The sequence below is a fragment of the Nanorana parkeri genome, unplaced genomic scaffold, assembly GCF_000935625.1.
Source record: "Nanorana parkeri isolate BGI_ZX_2015 unplaced genomic scaffold, ASM93562v1 scaffold468, whole genome shotgun sequence".
Lineage (NCBI taxonomy): Eukaryota > Metazoa > Chordata > Amphibia > Anura > Dicroglossidae > Nanorana > Nanorana parkeri.
Window position 1 is genome coordinate 990,497 of NW_017306736.1, and position 6,358 is coordinate 996,854.

Genomic DNA, 6,358 nt, shown 5'->3' on the forward strand with positions numbered 1-6,358 from the left:
TGAAAATGAAAGAGAGAAGCGGATTGGTTGCCATGAACCATTTGATGATTTGTCTGCTCCAGTTTTGATAAATTCCCTTCAATGACTAAGTGCTTGGGCAAAAATGCTTTGTTGGGCAATGTATATTTGTTTGATCTGGATTCATAAAAAAAAAAAAAAGGTCACGTCACTGCACTTTTGTTCAATTGAGAACTACAAGTCCTATCAAAGGATCTGTGAATGGATAATGTTGCCGTGTGTGTGGAGCCACTCACAGCGCACCAAATTCCAAAAAGAGCAGCAGCCTATGGGGAGAAGAACCCTGCGATTTAGGTAAGGGGGGGGGGTTGCAATTTGAAACCTGGCCTTTAAAAGTCCCATTATATTCTGGTTGTATTTTGATATGGAGCTAATTAAAGGACTTCAAATACACATTTCTTTACTGGTGACTCCCCATGGTTTATTTAAGGTCAGAAGGAAGAGTCAGCAGAAGCCAGGGCATTGCACCCACAGTCTAGATCCTTGGTTCTCAACTGGTGGGCCGCGACCCTGTGCTCAGTAGGTCGCCGCATGCCTTCCACATTCTAGGCGAGAGGCTCCTTTGCCTCCCTCTAGCACAGCATTGACAGTTCTCGCAACAAGCAGCCAATCAAAATATGCTGCCCAGCACGGAGTGTCACCTTTAGGTGGGGTAGGCTGGGGCTATGGTCATGAGGGAGCTCCATTCATACATTATTATTATACAGGATTTATATAGCACCAACAGTTTGTGCAGCGCTGTGCATGCATTGCTTACAGCTCCCCATGTACCCTTTAGAGGTTGCTGGACCGGAGTGACATCACATTCTGGCTCCTGGCACCTCTACGGGGCGCACAATGGGGTTTTACAAGCAATGCACATATGGATGGAGTTCCATCACAACACAGCATCCCAAACTGGATGCCAGGCTGAGGATCCACTCCAGTTCTCGTAAGGGAGGGAGACTGGGTGGATCTTAAAAAAAAAAATGGGGGGGGGGAGTTGTGTGTATGTGTGTGAGAATGTCTGTGAGTGTGTGAGATTGTGTCTGTTTGTGTATGTCAGTGTTTTGAGGGCCCGTGCACACTGTTACAGTGCGTTAAACTGTGCCATGCAATCGCACCTACCGTGCTTTCTGGTGTGTCAAGCATGTTGTGTTGCATTCATTTGAATGGTACCCCAAACGCACCTCCCACCCACAGTTCGTACGTCTGCACCGGAATGCGTGGTACCCTAATGCTGTGCGCTCTATTGCAGTGCAACTTAATAACTGAGGACAAACGTGGGTCCTGAGGTTACACATGTTGAGAACCACTTAGGGTTGCCACCTGTCCAGGATCCACCCGGACAGTCCGGGTTTTGAATGCTGTGTCCGCGTTTCATGGCAGCAGAAACCCGGACACAAGTTGTCAGGCAGACAGGGGCAACCAAAATTAATATAGGGGCTACTGGCCCCCCACTAAAAATAGTCTCAACTGTGATATTTACATATTAATGGGTGGCTCTATTACATATGAAAAAGCAACGACTCGTTCTCCCCAAAAAAAATTCTGCGCGTCGCTAGAGTATGTTCGGGTTTCGCTTGAACAAAAGGTGGCAACCCTAGAACCACTGCTCTAGATCATGGCTGCAATGCTTTACTGGCTCTAATATAAAATAAATAAAATGCACATTTTTGTCTTTTTATGTAGAAGTGTGCATTTATCTTTCCTCAAAAAGTAGACTTTCCCTTTAATGTGCCCAGCACACAAAGTGGGTGCTCTGATCTGGAAGTATCAGACGATAATGGGCAGATAGGAAGTCTTGTGCCTGTAAAAAACAAAGTCAGACATGCACTGGATTGCATTAGTAGCAACTGAGCATTCAATGAGCCGCCCATAGCATCTTCCCGTCCAGCAACCAATGACCTCATCAGCAGCCAGTGTGTATGTGCCGGAATTCCCGCTCCCCTGAGTCTACCTAGAACACCTCTCCCTGCCTTTAGAGCCCTCTTCCCCAATCTGTACCTTGATAAGTGTTTCAAGATCTGCCTCTTGATGATTCCAGCCATCCCCGACTCAGTTGTTATGCCCGATACGCCTCCTCCAGGCTCCAGTCCTCCGCCTGCATCCCGGCGACCCCGTGTCAACCAGCACTACCATAGAGAAGAACATCGGCGTTGACGTCAGCTCTAGTTCCTTAGAAACCGAGGACGCTACGCCGCCATCTTGGTACTCTCATTGCTGCAGTGTACAATCCGCAATGACAGAGGACAACGCTAGCATTTTTAGCGGTCTTCTGTGCTCAGCATCGTTCTCCAGATACTTGCTCACTCGTGTCTGTGTAGTGGTGATTGTTGCAGTCAATAATCTACTAACATAATGGAGGTTATTGGGGCATTGCTGATGATTGTTTTGATATATTCCAGCTCCATGTAAAAAAAAAAAAAGTGCAGATCAGACAAACTGCACTTATTCTTGTTGCCTCCCCCCCCCCTCTCCCTGAGGCCAGGTCCAGGTTCACACCTAGGCATTTTCAGTTTTGCTCAGTTTTTTTTCTGTGCATTTTTGTTTTTAAAAAGGTGCATTTCTCTCTGCCCAAAACTGTGTGGCTACCACCTGAAAATAGATCTTGCATCTTTTCGTGTGGCAGGCGGTTTCCTACACGCAACGCTAAGGTGCAAACAGTTGCTATTGACTTGCATGGAAATGTGTCTTTTGCGCAACTAGAGGCTGTCACAGGAGGCTGGGCTCTCCTCCCTGCTGCACTCGCTCAACCTCCTGTGACAGCGTGTCAGAGAGGAGAGCAGGCTACACACACTCAGTGATCGCTGAGTGTAGATCATTGAGGACGTGGTATGTGTACTATATCCTCAATTATGAATGAATGGGAAGTGATCTACATCACCTCCTGTTCATTCATAGTTGTAGTTATAGTAAGCATACTATGTCCTCATGTTATGAATGAACAGGAACACTTAGTATAGAGGACTCCTGTTCATTGATAACGGGATAGAGAAAAAGAGATTGAGGACTTTGTGTTCTCAATCTCTTTTTGTATTTTAAAAGGGAAATATCAGGGATCTCTTTAGGCCCCTAATATTTCCCCCATGCCCCTAAAAGTAAAGTAAAAAATGAATAAAAAATGAATTGATAAATAAAAATATACAAAAATTAAAAAGTTTATAACAAATAAATACAAATAAAATATTTTACATTTCTATTTCGGTGCACCTCTAGTTAAAACCACTGACAGGTAATGTTTTTGTTCTCTGTGTTCACTGCCTGTCCCAGAGCACGTGTCCTCCAGACTAAAGAGGAGAGGTATCTCCTGGCTTGTTATTAGCACTTAGTTCAAAAGCCTGTATCTCTGATGCCATGGGGGTGCATTAGTGCATATAGAAGCGCAGCTTGCACATCTGGAAAGAACCATCAATGCTGAAAGATATATCAAGGTTTTAAAGCAGCATACGCTCCCATCCAGAAGATGTATTTTTCAGGGAAGGCCTTGCATATTTCAGCAGGACAATGCTAATACACATACTGGATCTATAACAACAGCATGGCTTCGTAGTAAAAAAGTCAGGGTGCTTAACTGACCTGCCTGCAGTCCAGACCTTTCACCAATTGAAAATATTTGGCACATCTTGAAACAAAAAATAAGACAAAGAAAACTCAGAACAGTTTGAATCCTATATCAGGCAAGAATAGGGCAACATTCTTCTCCCAAAATTCTAGCAACTGGTCTTCTTAATTCCCAAATGTTTACAGAGTGTTGTTAAAAGAAGAGGGGATGCTACACCATGGTAAACATGGCCCTGGTCCCAACTTTTTTGACATGTGTCATCAATTTCAAAATTACCATATTTTGTCACTCTGATTAACACACTGATCCAGACCTCATCAACTCTTTTCTACTTTTGTCCCCAACTATGTCCCTCTCCACCATTGCCATTCATCTAAAAAACAAATTAGATACAATTTGGGAATAGATCTCCATTGTTCAGTCACCTTCCCCTAATAATGTACCAGACCCACCATCACACTTGCTACTTTCAACTTTTGACACTGTCACCACAGAGGAGGTTACAAAGCTTTTCCCTGACACCCACCTCACCACTTGCCCCCTGGACACTGTTCCCTCACCACTACTCCAGTCACCCCCTTGCTCTATCCTACACTCTCTTACTCACATTTTCAATCTTTCCCTCTCCACTCAACTCAATCTTTCAAAAACTGAGCTCATGATATCCCTCCTCCCCCCCAGGGCACCTTCCCCCATCTTTTCCCTTGAGATTAATAACACAACTGGGTCAAGGTGCTAGGTGTCACCCTTGACTCGGACCTCACCTTCCTGCCCCACATACAATCACTATCCAAATCCTGCCGCCTCCACCTTCGTAACATCTCCACAATACACCCCTTCCTCACCAATGAAACCACAGAGCTTCTCATCCACTCACTTGTTATCTGTCATCTTGACTATTGCAACTCCCCCCTCATTGGCCTACCTCTACACAGGCTATCCCTCCTTCAGTCTATCATGAATGCTGCTGCTGGATTCATCCACCTAATTAACCGCTCAGTGTCTCCAACCCCCCTCTGGCAATCCCTGTACTGGCTTCCAATAGTCCAAAGGATAAAGTTCAAAATCATAACCACTAATAAAGCCATCCATCCGGCTATATCTTAAACCTTATCTCAAATTATTAGTATCTTTCTAGTCGGCCCCGATGGCTGTCAAAAAACCTGAACAATCTTATTGGATGCGGGCATTGATCAGGTATTTTCAGAATACTGAAGCTTGGCCCAGTGGGAGTTTTCCAATACTGAAGCTTGGCCCAGTGGGATATTCCTCCATCCATACAGTTTAGCGTATATGGAGGAATCTGTTGCACTTTTTCCATCTGACCATAGAGAATCTGCAGATAATCTATAGGCTTATGGTCAGCTTAAGGGGAGGTCTAATCACTAGTACATAATCTGGAACACCTGATCCTGATTTCATGGATTTGAAGTGGAGGTTAATGTTGAGGTGTACTTAACTTTTTCTACATGACAAATCCACATTTAGGTTAAGTTAGTTCAAGTAAATCACTGTATACTATAAACTCAGCCAATTATCCAATACCTTAACATGAGACATTAAACCTTCAGTTTTTGTTTTGTTTTTCTTCTTTCTAGGGGCCAGACTTGCTAAAAAAAATTCAGAGTTAGGACTTACCGGTAACTCTATTTCCATTAGTCTTCCAGGACAGCATCACGAGATGGATCTTTTAATATATTTCCTCGCTCTCTGGTGGTATCCAGACTACTAGCGCCACTCCCCCTGTACGGTTGCCTCCATCAGCTAGCCGACTGCAGTGAAGGCACCTGTACGTTCACGGCCTTGACCGCACCTTGCTGTGTCCGTCCGTAGACACACACAGCGTGCGGCCGGCCACGCCCCCACCCTTGCAGTCACAGCTTGACTGATGGCAGAAGGAGCTTATGGCTCCTCTGCCTTCTGTACCCTCCCCTGCAATCAGGAAGTTTGGGGAAACCCGAGTATCTTCCCGATCACGGCAGAGTAGACGAGCGGCTGTAGGTAAGTGTTGGGGGGCAGGGACGTTAGAGAAGGGCTGATTGTTTTTTTCCTTAATGAAAAGAATGCATTAAGGCAAAAAACACCAAGCCCTTAATACTACTTTAAAGTGTACTGCCATCACTGGAGTGAGTGCAAATAGAGTGGAATTGGCTGAAAAAGACTAGAGATCAGCAGCATTGAGATGCAAAACAAGTATTAAAAAAAGGCAAAAACAGTATTTTATGACACAAATGGCACACAGTGCTTTAGGAAGCGGTCATCCAGCTAGGGTTTAGATCTACTCTAAGAAAAGGATAACTAACCAGAACTGTTGGAAGGGTCAAAGACCCAGGAGATATTTTTTTCACATCCCTTTTTCAGAATAATTTATGCCAGGCTCAGAGGGAGCTGCTAAACCAGCTGTCCTCCTGATGGTATGCCAGCACCTAGTTGAACTTGTTTCAATCGCAGCCGCATCTGAGAAACAGAGGGAACAATGTGAAGCAAGAAAGGAATAACAAGCATTTCTGTCAGGTACAATAAAACATTGCTTCTTGCTGCATTTAATATGTACCAGTAAAGACTAATAAAATGTACATTTAGTAGCAATAAATGCTTACACCTATCGGACATATTTTACAAGGCACAAAGAAAATATGGACTCCTATTTCAATAAGCCTATGGGTAGTTATATAGAAATTACTTAGTAACCATACACAAGCCCTGTGACAGTTGAAAAACATGTTTTTGAGCATGATGACTTACTACTGGTAGCATAAGTTTATACAGCATCCACATTTTTATTCCATTTCCACT